Raw genomic sequence first — 15,938 nt, 5'->3', positions numbered from 1 at the left:
TTTCTGAATTAGGAAGAATGGCCATTTTGGAAATGGGTCTGACAAACTCTCTTGATGAAGCTCGCAACTTTCGGGCGCGTACCAGATCGTCCTTGCCTGGATATACTTCAATTACGCGCGCCAAAGTCCAAGCGGCGGGGGCTGTGTTTGAGTCCTTGATAACCGTCATATCCCCACTAGCAACGTTCTTCCTTTCCGTATTCCACTTAGGGCGCTGTTGAAGTGTAGTGAAGTATTCCTGATGCCATCTCTTCCAAAAGCCTTGTAGCAATGTGTGTACATTTTGCCAGTAATCCAGTCGGTTAACTGCTATGAACCTCAGCAACTGATGTATAAGAACGTCCAATCAGCAGGTGTCCAGTAGGAAACCTCAATGTCTGACGTAGGAAAGAGTGGGCGTGAATTGATGACGGAATTAATTTGAGCCAGAAGGGTGTAAATTTGCTCAAATGTGAGGATGGAATTCTCAGTCGCACCCAGTATTTTTGAATGGGTATGCTTGACGTACCCGAACAGCTGTTTTGTTGCGTTGGCGAAAACATTTGTGACAAGAATGTGCTTGCGAATCATGTTGCGTGCGCCAACTATCCAATATTGTTCGTAAACGATGACGAAAAGTGCTGTCACACCTGGATGTAGATGTATTCATGTAGATGTGGATGTGTTCATGTTCCAAAGTAAGCAGAGAAATGAAATTTCGGCAGAACAATTGAATGCTTGACTTCTTCCGGTAGTAGCGAATTTGAGATGCGCCCACCTACAGGAAGCAGGCCGTCTTTGCAAGCCATGTGTACGAAGCGTTGGCGAATTTGCCACAGCCTTTCCCCTTTGTAACAGGTGTAGATCGGATGAGAATCTTCTTGAGCCTGCCTTAGACAATAAATGCGGGCCTCGCTGATTTTCTCAAACGTGAGTGTATGGTTTGACGGTCATAGCTCATGGCTGCTAGCATTCCCCTCGATGCGCAATCGGCAGGGTTATTCATAGAGCCAACGTGATGCCATGCGCTGCGAGGTATAACATCCAGGATCTCCGAAGTACGGTTTGCGATAAAGGTGTTAAGCTTTGATAGGGTGTGCGACAGCCACGAAAGGACAACCGTGGAATCGCATCAAGCATGCACAATTATATTCTTGTGATGCCATCCTTCTTCAACAGCTCGGAGAAGGCGTCTGAAGGCCAAGGAAGACTTTGTTGCTTTAGTGCCACAACGCGTGTTTAAAGTGCCATAAGTGACACCAAGCAGGTGCCGTCTTCGTTGCTTACACGGCTGTATACGACAGCGGCATATGCCTTTATAGATGCGTTTGAAAATCCATGTAATTCGATTTTTCCCGATTCGTTGTGTACATAACGGTGAATCCTTAGGTTTGTTATGTAGTTGATATCGTCGCGACAGGTCAGCCACCACTCAGGCAGCTTCGGTGGGAGTTTTGAATCGCAGTCCAGGTCAAGTGGCCAGAGACCTTGGAAAAGGATACATTCTTAAAACCATAACCGAACTGGTTATTTGAAGCTCGTCTTGCCAGGTGTGGCTAATGACGCTGCAGCTAGACACTCATTTGCCAGTCTCAAGCTTAGCCTTATCCATCAGCTGGATTAGTTCGTCGCGGCGGCTAAGTAATTCGTCTTCAATTTCAGTGCCTATGAGGACATCGCCTACGTAGAAGTCCTCAGGAATAATTTTTGAGGCTGTGGAAAACTCATCCTGGTGGTCTCGCGCTAGTTTTTCCAGCAAGAAACGGTGCACAGCCTGTTCCATAGGTTACTGTATAGAGTTGAAAGTGTTGAAGAGGATCATTCGGAACATCTCTTCATACGATCACAATGTTTTAAAGGCAATTCAAAGATGTAATTGCCATCTGGGTCTCGGGAATGTGTGGTCAGAAAGTGGTGCCACACCTTTTTGTGCGAAAAGTCTCGTTGTGTATACTCAGTGCTATCCTCGATCTTCCAAAAGCGTTGAAGAGAGGCGTTTATTCAACAGTAGTCATGAGCGTGTTGGCGGTTAATTGATGCGGCATTGCAACGGAAGTGATTATCCACCCAAAGGTCGAGCTAAAGGCAATAATATTTTCATATGTGTCATATTTTTTATCACCTGACAAAACGGACCAAATTTTTTCACTTCCCAAATGTTTTCATTTTAAAATGTTTACAGTTTAATATGTACTAAACGAAATATTGGGTAACTGGAGTCCATCCTAGACCCTTAAAGCTGTTCCGACATTGTCGTTCCGTTGATGTGATGATGTGATGTTGCCCAGCACATGGGCCGAGGCAACAATTTTATGCAGTGACACCATTGATTTTATATGCAGCGGTGCCAATCCTCTGGTAGTTTCGGACTCGGCGGAAGATATTCCGGAAACTAGTATCCTTTATGGTGAACGTGCAAGCCGAAGTGCGTTGACGCCTCGTTCAGAAACGTAGGATAGCTCAGAGCCGCTATCTAATAGCACACGGCAAATTGTGTAAGTCCCATTAAAGTTTTGGATATACACCAAGGGAATGCGCTTCTTTTGAGTCCCGGTGACTATGTAAATGAGCTGCTGACTTGCGTCTGGTCGACCAAAGTTGAGCTACATTCAGAAGTTTGAGGACTGGTCTATGCAGTGTCTGCAGCAGCAATAGTCATGGAATCCATGTTTTCAGGACGTTTATGAGACTACTATTGCAGTGCTTGCACGAATGTTGCGATTGACATTGTGAAGATCGGTGTGATGGTAGGTGCTCCATTCTCAGAATGTCCCTAAAAGAACTCACTTTGCTGTTGCAGCAATGTGGCCATGTTGTGATCCGCTTCAGGTATGGCGCTTGGCTTGGTTGCTCTTTAACGACGCGAGTGAGGTAAGCGCGCGCATTTACTTCTCCTCATACGGTTGGACGTCTTCGGTAAGATCCTCAAATACCTAAACGTTATCGTACACATGCATTTCGTCAGTGTTCTCTACAATCTGAGGAGGTGGATTCTCGGTGTAATTGACGAAGGGAGTTACGGTCGCCGTTAGCCGACCACGTGCTTGGGTAAGACGTTTAAGAGTCTGTTGCTCCATGTCGATTTTTGTTGAATAAAAATTTTAAAATGTGACTTGTGGTATACAGTGTTGCATGTGCAACTTTTAGAAATGTTAATGTGTATTTTTAAGGTTTAGATTATTTCGAAATTTTGGCGAAAGCCAAGCGAAAATAATATTTCGAACAAAAAAAATTCAAAGCTAAGGCAGTGTTTTAAACTGGTAATTGTGGCCATTTTTATATCCGTTACGTTTGTAGCAGGCAGAAGGAAGTCTTTCCGACCCCATAAAGTATATATATTCTCGACCAGGATTAAAAGCTCAGTCGATCTAGCCATGTCCGTTTGTCCGGGCAACTATAAGAGCATAATATTCAGACTTGACATGCAGATTCCTGGGCTTCCTGCGCAGCTCAAGTTTGTTTCATCGCGGTGACACGCCCACTCCAACGCCCACAACACAGTTTTTATGATAGAACAAATTTTAATTAAAAAGTATTTGTCTCATCAATACCTTTCGATTGACTTAAAAAAAAATGTACCACGCCCACTATAACGCCTACAAATCGCTCAAAACAGTGATTGCTATGGTTGCCATGTTACAAGATTTTTCTTTGCTAAAATGTATTTGCATCATCAAAACATTTCGAATGACCTAAAAAATGTTTTTCACGCCCACTCTACGCCTCCAAACGGGATACCAGGAATCTGCGAATTGAGACACATGTAGCTGAGGCCCAGAGGGCATCACACGCCTAGGTCAAGGTAATCTGTTATTCCTGTCAAAGAAGTTCTGGCGTTACGCCAGGAGAGTCTTTCAGAGTTTGAGCAGAGTTTGCCGGCGACAAAAAATCGGCTACCCAGTGTACCTTGCCCCAAGCACTACTTTGGCGTGTCCCGGCGTAAGTCTAGTACGTCAATTGAAATTGAGTAGGTCCTGACGCGATCAGCCATAAGGGTAAAGTTGTCCAGGATAGTCTGCGGTTTCGACTCGTGAAGTCCCAGAGCGACGCGTCCGAGCACCGAGTATAATGACCCAGAAGGGGGAAGGTCAATCGTTATGGTCTCCAGTGGAATTGTTCAGAGAGCTTACGGTGAAGTCCCGTAAAGTCCCGTGACGTTCGGATTGGCGTATGCCTGTTACCCCGGAAGCCACGCTACGTCCATCCAGGACGATCGAGGAGCAGTGCGCTACATAAGACAGATCGAGCCCGTTCTGTTAACCCAATTCTGGGAACGGTGACGCTTCTCTACGGTGACGCTTCCCAACGCCTCATGAGTTTGAGTCGTTGTCAAGCAGTCGACGAATCAAGGCGTCCGGGACGAGCAGCGAGCAACGATAAGGGAGCTACAGGACTAGAGCACGAGGCGTAAGGAAATCGAGGCAACCAAAACCGTCGGAGACACCGAGGGCCATAAGTGACGATATCAAGGACACCCGAGCTCTCAAGCCGTTTGTAAAACTTACCCGCAATTAACCCACTAAGAGCTCGTGAATTGTGTGTTTTCTCACTGAGCTACTGTGCGGGCACGTTTATATAAAATTGGTGAGACGAACACACAATCTACTAGGCGAGCCGCACGAATCTCGTAGCGAGCAGACCGTAAAAATCAGTTACTGGTGTACAAAGTTTATCTATTTATAGCTGTTTTCTCGTCAACCTAGCTTTCATAAGTGGTAGAACTAATGTTTCTTATATTGAGCTGTTCAACATCGTCTAAAATTTTTAGTATCCTAAAACATCATTTTCGGACAAACTGACAAACAGAATTAATTTGTCATTCTAAAAAGTCCCCATAAATCTGACAATAAGGCAATTATTTTTGAACGGAGCATGCCATTACAGTTAAGGTGCCATTCGACGCATATTTTAAGTGGGAATACTACTTGGTTAATATCGGGGGTTAATTATCGACACCGGTCCCAACAGATCAAATTTTCGACATTTAACACTTTTTCTCACAAAATAATTGATTTTCTTAAGGCATGTTGACACGTTGATATCAGAGCGAAGCAGAAATATTGCAAATAAGGGTTATTAATGCATTCAAATGTTTAAGGAATTTCAGAGGATTTGGAGACAGATCAACCCTGTGTTTGTGCAGAATGCCTATCCAATGCCGCTTATAAACTGGACAATCGAGTGGCTGGTGAAGGAATAGGATCCGGAAAACGTAGACACCTTGGAGAAGCGTTTGGGCAATCCGAATGGTCAAGCCGTACCTAGTAGATGGCTCTAAAGTGGCTCAACAGCATCGAAAGCGATGGTGACCAATGCCTTGTCAATACTATATGCTGAAAGATAAGGAAATATACTACAAAGAGCGGTTAGCGCCGCTACGCGACTGACTCTTACCACGATCTAAGCAGATAGTTAAGTTTAGATAGATAGATTCTCGAAATGGACGAAACTGCACAGGAGGTGTTTAAGAAGCGCAAAGTCGCGAGTCCCAAAGGTAGCCATAACGGACATCGGAGTGCAATTTGCAAGCGGTATCTTCCAAAATTTCCTGCGTGAGAGCGATTCACATCACAAGAAAATGCGACCAAACAAGCAACTAGAACGGTCAAGACAGTAATTGCGAAGTTCGCAGGGCATGATCAGAGAAACTGGGTCGAGAAGTGACCGGACGTTATGCTACCAGTGAACACGGGCATATCGGATTCCACCGGTTAAGCCCTAGCGTTTCCTATCAAGAAAGGTCTATGATAGGGAAACTCTAGGTACAGGACGAGCTAGAGATAAACTTAGGGATATCTTTGAGATTGTAAGGCGAAACTTGGAAAAGACAGCCAAGTACTATAATAATAATAAGCTGACACATATAGAGCATAAAAGAGCATACTGTCCACATTGGCCACCTTGCGAGGCAACAGAATCTCAAGCTAAGATTCAAGCAAATAATTAATTATAACAATATTCTAACAGGATGTGTTTCCGACGTTAGATTCCGATTGAATTGGAAATGAAGCAAGCATAAAATGGATCTCAGGTAGTCTTATGTTATTAATTTAAATTTCTGTATTTACTAAGTCTTAAGTAATTGAATCGAATTAATATTTTTGTTTACTTTTCAAATGAATCCCATGAAGTTTTATATTATAATCTTAAGTACGGAACCCTCGGGCTTCTTCTTATATCGATATCAATATGTTCGTTCACATCTTTACTGGCGTTGAAAGCGTGCGCCTCATAAAATCTAAGTGCTATTATTTAAACATTGCGTGTTGAGTGCATAATACTTAGTTGTATTATATGTTGTATATAATGTTAAAAACTCGTTGTACTACTTCATTATAAGAGCTATATTCAACTAAATGATAAATTATTTGAGATAAGTTCCTTATTTATTATAAAAAAAATATTGCGATCCTTGTTTTTTGGAAACAGCGGTTCGGACGACTATAACAACAACAGTGATCGAATAACTAAATCTTATATAATTTTTCAATATTATTTTACCACTAATTTTCCGATTGTTCCTATGGTAGCTATATGATATAGTCGTCCGATTTTGATAAAATTTAATTCGAAATTCAGAACTAATTTAAAAATGTTATATTCAAGCTTAGAAAAGTATATACTAAAAAACACGAAAGATATAATTTTTTTTTATATTTTCCCCAATTGTTCTTTTGTGAGCTATAAGATATAGTTCTCCGATCCGGCTGGTTCCGACTTATATACTACCTGCAATAGAAGGAAGACTTTTGGGAAAGTTTCAGCCCGACAGCTTTAAAACTGAGAGACCGAACTTCAGAACTACTTAAAAAATGTTATTTTCAAGGTTATATGTTTAAAAACACAACATATATATTTTTATTTAATGTTTTCCTACTAATTTTGCTATCATTCCTATGGCAGCTATATGATATAGTCGTCCGATTATGATAAAATTTAATTCGAAATTAAAAACCAAAAAAAATGTTATTTCCAAGCGTATATGTTAAAAAACACCTAAGATATAATTTTTCAATATTATTTTACCACTAATATTCCGATTGTTCCCATGGGAGCTATATGATATAGTCGTTTGATTTTGATAAATTTAATTCGAAATTCAGAATTAATTTAAAAATGTGACATCCAAGCGTAGAAAGGTATATGTTAAATGCACCAAAGATATATATATTTTTTTAATTTTTTTTCCCCATAGATCCTATGGGAGCTTTAAGATATAGTTGTCCAATCCGGCTGGTTCCGACTTATATACAACCTGCAATAGAAAGAAGACTTTTGGGAAAACTAAACTGAAACTAAACTGAAAACTGAGAGACTAGTTTACGTAGAAACGGACGGACGGACAGACGGACATGGCTAGATCGACTCGTCTTGTGACGCTGATTAAGAATATATATACTTTATGGGGTCGGAAACGTCTCCTGCACTGCGTTGCAAACTTCTGACTGAAATTATTATACCTTCTGCAAGTGTATAAAAACACCGAAGATATAATTTTTTTCTAGTTGTCCGATCCGGCTGGCTGCGACTTATATACTACCTGCAATAGAATGAAGACTTTTGGAAAATTTTCAGGCCGATAGATTTAAAACTGAGAGAGTAGTTTGCGTAGAAACGGATGGACGGACCAACGGACGGACAGATGGACGGACAGACGGACATGGCTAGATCGACTCGTCTAGTGACGGTGATCAAGAATGTACTTTATGGGGCGGAAACGTCTCCTTCACTCCGTTGCAATCTTCTTACTGAAATTATTATACCATCTGCAAGGGTATAATTATATCTGCAGTGTTTTTTAACAAATAAACTCCTGCGCTTGGAAATAACATTTTTTTTATTGGTCTTAAATTAAATTGTATCAATATCGGACAACTATTTCATATAGCTGCCATAGAAACGATCGGAAAATTAGTCGGAAATTATGTATCTTTGGTGTTTTTTAACCTTCTTAGCTTGGAAATAACATTTTCTAATTAGTTCTGATGTTCGAAATAAATTTCATCAAAATCGGACGACTATATCATATAGCTGCCATACGAACGATCGGAAATTTCATGGGAAAATAATATGAAAATGTAATATCTTTGGTGTATAGTATAAACAGTAAAAATGTTAATGTTAAATAGAAGATGAAATCCAAATTAAATGATAAAGGTTGTTATAGTTATTACATAGAACGCGAAAGGGCTCATGCAGACAAAAATTTGATGTTCATCGTGGCAAATTTAGAGGATAAGAATTTCGTATTCGTCTAACAGGAACGTTGAATGTTAGGCGGTTTATAAGTTCTGCAGTATCAATATCACTTCTAATAAGATTTTGTATACAAATTTATAAGTGTAGGTAAATTGGGCAATTGTAATCTACTCTGGTAGGAAGGTAGCCTTACGTTTTAATCCTAGTTCAAACAAGAGGAAATGTAAGATATTTTTTGATATGCTCTTGATATTGTGGACTCCAAACCGACTAACAATATTCCAAATATGACGGACATGGGTGGTAAATAATAATTTGGTCGTATAAGGGTTATCAAATTCTTTTAACCAACGCTTTATAAACCCAAGAACACTAATGGCTTTGTTGACAATGGACACTACATATGTGGCAGTCTAATTTAAGTTTAGGGTCCAGAAGAACACCAAAATCGTTTACTGAATATATTCGGTCAAGTGGCGCATTTTAAAGAAAGTAACTGATAAACGTAGGAGTAACCTATTAGAAGTCATAACATTGCATTTAAGGTAGTTTAAATTTAAAAGGTTTTACACACACCATCCATGAAAACGATCAATATCTGACTGTAATTTAAATCCCGACGCTATATATCATATGATAAACAAAGCCTAAAATCATCAGCATACATTAGTACATGAGAATGTGTTATGATTGAGGGAAGAGGGAAATAAACAGCAAAAGTCCCAAATGACTACCCTGAGGCACTTCAGATGTCACGTAGATCCATTTTGAAACAGCATTCAGTCTGCATTTTTTTTTTCTTAAATCCATTTAGTACAATAGATGACAATTCAAGAAGGTTGGTGGTGGTCAATCTTCGCTTAACAAAACCATGCTGAAACGATGATATAAGAGAGGAACATAAATGTTGCAAATAAGAAGTGATGATACGTTCAAGTGCCTTGGGAATTGCTGAAAATTTAGAAATACTTCTATATTTTTGGCCATCTGCCTTCGCACCCTTTTTATGGAGTGGAATAATAAAAGAGTCGTTCCAGATAGAAGGAAAAACTGATGATAAAAGAGACAAATTCAAAAGTTTAAAAATCGGTTTACAAATGGTTGACGCACAAAACTTAAGCACACATCCAAATAGTCCATCTGGACCGGAAAAATAAGTTAGCGCTGAAGTTGCTAAATCTATTAAGAGAGAGCTTTCGGTGATTACAGGGGAAAAATACAATTTGCCCTATTTAAGGGTTTAGGGTAGTTAGAATTTGACCGAACTGTCGAACTATAAGTAGTTTGGAAAAACTCAGCAAATAAATCAGCATTTTCAGCATCCGTCGATACCTTCATTGAGTTTAGACGTACCGATGAAGGCAATGCCGATGACTTACGCTTGGCATTAACAAAGTTGTAAAATTGTTTCTGATCGTTACAAAATTCATATTTACTTCGCTTTAGATACATTAAATAGCAATGACCACATATTTCGAAATATCTGCTGGTCTATCTGATTTTGTATACTTTTTAAAAGGGTTAGATTTAAGGTTTTTAAGTCTTTGAAGCGCATTGATAAACCAAGAAGGCCTGTTTAGGTTTGAAAAAAACCTGTCAGGTCCACAAGGATAGAGGTGTATTTAGCAAAGACAAGAAGTTCGCCTGGTGTTCTGTTGGAGTCGTCTCCTCCTCACACAAGAACGCAATACTCAAGAATTGGTCGGACTAATGAAATAAACAAAGTTTTCGTAACATAGGGATCATCGAATTTCTTCGCCCACCTTATGATAAATGCAAGCACGCTCCTGGCTTTGTACACTGTGGTAGTAATGTAATCACAAAATTTAAGTTTAGGATCCAAGATCATTAGCATGCGGTTTCCTATCTAACTCACAGCCACTCAAGGTATAAGATGAATATGGAGGGCTGACACTAAAAAAGGTCATTAGCTTACACTTTAACCATTTAAATTAAATTCATTATCGATGTACCAAGTTTGAAATTCACTGAGATCATATACATATTGTAAAAAAGTGCACGTGACTTCGTTCAGACTAGAGGAAGATCATTTATAAATAATGTGAACAGGAGCGGCCCAGATGACTACCTTGTGGTACTCCGAAAGTAACTCAGATTATATATGAAAAAATATGAAAAGAGTTTTTAAAAAAATCTCTGAGTCCTATCATTCAAATAACTTAAGATCCACATAAGAAGATCACCTGGAAACCCAACAAGATCCAATTTCCGAAAAAGAATCTGGTGATTTACAGAATTAAACGCCTTACTGAAATCAGTGTAAAATACATCACTCTGACGATTTTATCTAAAGCCCCTTATCACAAATTAAGTAAATTCCAAAAGCTTGTTTTTCGTTGATCTACGTTTTAAAAATCTCGATATTCTCTTTTACTTCTATTCTTGCGTTGAGAGCGTGCGGCTCATACAATCAACGTGTGCATTATTATTTGTTCATCGGAAGATTACCTATTTAGTACTTAATTGTTTATACTTATTTATTAACAAAACTATTAAACCGTACCTGCGAATGTCACCGTCATTTGATGTACCTTTTGAGGTCCGCATGCTGACGCCATATTTTCTTTGAATACTTGTTCACATTTTTCTCCCAGCTCCTTTAATGCTGAGAGTCTTGGGCGTACTCATCTCCAGGTAGTAATGCTGCTTGCTGGACTTCTTCATCTAGGTCACAAAACTGCTGCTGATCGATCAATTGGTTTAGCTTACCGCCGCGGTGGCGTCGTTCGGCAGAATCATCGCCATAGTTTTTTATGAGCTGCTGGATCTGTCCTTGAAGGTCATTTCGGTTGTCTAGATGTCGATTGTGTAACTCGATTCTTGTGTGCCTTGTTACCTCAATGAATGAAGTTGACACTCGTGTGTGTGTCAGTCTTGTGAAACTGGATGAACTACGGTATCCTGTGAAACTGGAGTAAGCTGCGTATCCTGTGAAGATGGAGTAAGCTGCGTATCCTACGAAGCTAGATCAAGCTGCTGTGTACCCTGTGAAGCTGGAGTAAGCTGCGTATCCTACGAAGCTAGATCAAGCTGCTGTGTATCCTGTGAAGCTGGAGTAAACTGCATATCCTGTGGAGCTGGATCAGTTGTGGTATCCTGTGAAGCTGGATTAAGCGGAGTATCCTGTGGAGCTTATTTTCCACCAGTTAGAGGTTCAGCTTTTGGTTGGAAGGGGTCCTTGGGTTATGATCCCTTGTTGGTAAATGATCACATCGGTGTTCGTAGATAACTGATTTATTCTTAAGTTAAGCTTAAGTAAAGCTTATATACTCCTTGGAAAACTTGGAAGTTTACTGACTTGACTGATACTGCAACAATGTGCTGACCTTTTGGTGGGTCAGTGCGCCGTCGGGTTAGTGATACGTTGAGTCAACCGGTTACATTGAATATAACATGTTGATCAGCAATTCTCATAACCAGTAGGTGACGCTGAGCGGCACTACCAAGTGATTTGTTGGGTGCTGGATATGTTGAGCACCCTTGGGTGCGAAAACCATCTAAAAGTATAGGAAGGTATTAAAAAACATATATTTTATTTAAACATTTTGTTTTTGCAAAGTGGCGACAAAAAAAAGCTTAACAAACACTTATTGTAATACTATTATTTATCAATAAAATTAAAAATAATGCTAAGACAGCATTATTATATTATTTAATTACTAATTCAGTGACAAACATGAATTAATATAGGTTCTGTATATTTAAAAACAATAAAACTATGAAAGCATTTATTTTTAATGTTCCAGTTTGTTTTTATTTAATTTACCTAAAAATCTCAATAAGAAATTTAGAAGGCTTTTTTGAATTGAATTAAAGAAAGATAACGGAATGGATAGAAATCGTCGATGAATTTATGGCGATATTTCACACAACATCGATTTATATTTTTTGCTAATAGGCACAAAAGAACAGACAAAACAATAAACGTAAACCCACTGCTTACTGACATTCAAGAATGGTGTAAATACTCTGGAGCCAGTCTTTCTATACCCAAATCTAAATTTCTACACATTTGTCGAAAAAAAAAATGCAACTTTAAATTGATTAGTACCTTTAACTTAAAAAATGTAAAGTCTCTAAAAATACTTGGTATTACCATAACCAATAATTATAAATGGGATGCTCACATAGATCGACTAACAACACAAATTTCTAAAAGACTAAATATTATAAAATGTCTATCTAGCACTAGTTTCAACTGCCACATTAAAACTATTATCTATATAATACACTCAATTATCATGTCAAAAATTGATTATGGGTTATTTCTATACGGAAAAGCACACAAATCAAAACTTAACAAAATAAAAACAATGTACCATTCAGCTATTAGAATAGCCTTCGGGGCCTTTCGCTCCTCACCAATAAACAACCTTCTATACGAATCTAATATAAAACCTATAGAACAAAGAATTAAACATGCTACATTAAAAAACTTTAAAATGATATCCACCGCAAAAAAACACCCCTAGAACAAATTATAAAAAAAATTTCGAAAACAAAACGAATCCCAAAACTGACATCAGCAATAAAAGACACTATCGACCACTGCAAAGCACTACAACTTCAACCTGCCCCCATAACTAATAAAAAAGAAACCACGCCAACTTGGTCCTTCAACTTTTCGAAAATAAACAAATCCTTACACACCTTATTAAAGCCAAATACACCACCAATAGTCTACAATAAAAACTTCCTAGAAATAAAATATACTCTCAAAAAGCACACATTCTTATACACAGACGGTTCCAAATCCGACAAGGGAGTTGCTTACAGCGTAACCTCCTCACAACAGGTGATAACTCAGAAAATACTTCCTCCCTATTCATCCATTTTCACCGCTGAAGTAGCAGCCATTCTCCACGCATGCAGATATGCGGAAAGGCAAAAAGGAAAATTTGCTATTTGCACTGACTCACTCTCAGCCCTTACAGCACTGGAAAACCCAAATAACTCAACGTACTATATATTAGAAATTAGAAAAATAATGTCAAAATACAAATACAAATACCCACTGATATGGGTCCCAGGACACTGCGGCATAATAGGCAACGAGCTCGCAGACAAAGCTGCTAAGCAAGCAACCTCACTGCCACTAATATCAGAACAAAATTACAACATACACGATACTCTTAAATACATTAGTAACCACATGAAAGCCCAAAACGACCTAATTTGGAACAACACGTCTGTTCACTACAAACTAATCAACACAAAAAAACATAATAACTACCTCCCGATTAGACACCATTAAATTTATGAGACTCTGAATTGGACACACTAAACTGACTCACTGCCACCTATTTGACAAAACACCTCCCCCCACATGCCAACAATGTAGCCAAAACCTCACCCTATCTCACATATTCCTTGAATGCCCCAGATATATTGAGCAAAGACATAAATTCCTCCAACAATCTTTAGAAGAAATAGTAGACACCATGAATATATCCACAACAATCCAATTTCTGAAATCCATTAACCTCTATAATAACATTTAAATTTAATTCGAATGTACATACAAACCTAGATTAAGTACACATATGCATATACATCTATATTTAAGTCAAATGTCACATCGAGTTTAAGCAGAAGGCTTTTGTAGCTATTGCTTAATACAAACAAAAATTACCCGCACTTTACAATTGCTGGCAATTTCGTAATAATAATAATAATAAATAATTTTTTTCCAAAATCAATGAATAAAGATTCGAACCAAACCAGACTAAAAATATTTAAATACTGAGCTTTCCAGACAACCGTCGGGACCATAATCAATTAACCCCACCTGAGGATCAGCAGGATTACTTAACAATACGGTCAAACGTCTGACGTAGCTAAAGCACTCCTTTTTCGGAGACTTGTACTGTCTCAAACGTCTCGAAGTAGCGATCTTACTCCCTTCTAACTTTAACGGAAGTATCTCCTAGACTTTCATTTGCTCTCGATGAGTAATCCTTCTGCCAGCGCTGTCCGCTTATAGTAAATTGACAATTTTTAAATTGAATTGAGATTCGCTTTTTGCTACAAAGTTTTTGAAAACGAAAAACACATCCGACTTATAACTTATTAAATAGGTAATACAGTAATTTGTACACTGTGCACTGATCATATATTTTATTTTACTTATTTTTTAATTCTTGAAACTTTAATCTAGATTGCTAAATCAATATCGTTTTAAATATTAGTATCTTCAAAAATACTAATTGGTTTAAAAATTTTGGTACACTAAATCTTTTACGTCACAACCGATACTCAGCACTATTAGAAATTTATGACGTTAATATTTTACTGTTCAATTGAAATTATATAATAGGTACATTGTACTCACATATTCGATTTAAGTCAAATTTACCATTTTTAGATACTTTTACACCTCCAGGGTTAAATTTGATGGTCAGGCCTGCATTCTGCATCTTCTAAACGTTTTGCAAGGGAATTTGGTTTCTGCAGCTGTTAACATTGACCACTTCTTTGGCTGTAGCGTAAATAAACTTTCACCGTTTAACGGATTCTTTCTGAGCTTATGCACTGCATTATTTTTAAATTTTTTTCTTTCAACTCCTTTTTACTAACTGCTTGCAAGACTTTAACACTTGTATTCTTACTCGTAAATTGCATATAAATTTTGCAAGATCTGCTTAGCAGTGCTTTTTATTGTTAGCGTAAGATAAGAACGCATAACTTAAATAATCAAATATTAAACTTCTTCCACATCGCTCTGCCTATTTTATCTCATCGGTCACTTTTGCATGAATTTCATCAAGAAAGGTTTCTCGGCGAATTCGTAAAAGTGTGTTCTAGAAAAATGACGGCGAATTGGTGATATATATGCAGCTTATTCCTGGAAATATAAAAATGTTTTGCAGCAAATTCGTCGCACCGTTATACATAAAACCAATTTAATCTTTTTTATAGTTCAGGAATCGCTCCTTGTTGTTCATGGATCCCTCCGCACGTATGTACATATATGTACGTATGTAGATACGCATATTCATATACATAGATACACATATAGTTCACTTTTATGAGCTTTCACATTTTACCAATCAAAGCAATATTTTTTGTTCACTGCAATTGTGTTTGGGCTCATAACCTATGGTTTTGTTAATAAATAGATATATTAAACATGCAACCTTGCAATGAAAAAATTATAATACATACTTATGTAAATTGTATGAACCGGACGCTCTCAACGTCAATATAGAAGTGAACGAGAATATCGAGAGAGCAAAGGAACGATGAGAAGATGAGAAGAAGAAGCACGATGGTCCCGTTACTGTTAGCAATTTCCTCTAGTTCATCGGAATGTGCGTCTACTTCTCGTTGACATACATTTTTGCAAATATGAATGTATTTGACTTTTGTACATTTGAACATGCTTATTCCCTGCAAAGCATTTTCTATCGCGGAAGACACTTCTAAGTGACTTTTAGAAGATGAAAACTATCGTCCGCGATATCGCGTTCGGATCGCGGAAGTCACTCCCATCGGGAAGAAATGTGCCACTTCGGCAAGACTTCGGAAAGTCACTTCGGCGACTCTTCTTGAAGTGTCTTCGGCGACACTTCCAGGAGTGATTCGGCGATACTTCTGAAGTGTCGCCGAAGTGGCACATTTCTTCCCGACGGGAGTGACTTCCGCGATCCGAATGCGATATCGCCGAAGTGACTTCTGAAAGTGTCCCGGTAGTGACTCCGAGAAGTGCCGCCGAAGTGACACATTTCTTACCGACGGGA

At 38.4% G+C, this 15,938-nt stretch overlaps 1 protein-coding gene across 16 annotated transcripts in view; it reads left to right on the top strand.

The window, feature by feature from the left end:
• LOC108035863 (acetylcholine receptor subunit alpha-like) overlaps positions 1–15,938 on the top strand; it is a 604,633-nt gene that overhangs the window by 40,676 nt on the left and 548,019 nt on the right. The window lies entirely within an intron of this gene.

Source organism: Drosophila biarmipes, chromosome 3L (genome assembly GCF_025231255.1).
Source record: "Drosophila biarmipes strain raj3 chromosome 3L, RU_DBia_V1.1, whole genome shotgun sequence".
Classification (NCBI taxonomy): domain Eukaryota; kingdom Metazoa; phylum Arthropoda; class Insecta; order Diptera; family Drosophilidae; genus Drosophila; species Drosophila biarmipes.
This window is presented reverse-complemented; position numbering and strand designations above follow the sequence as displayed.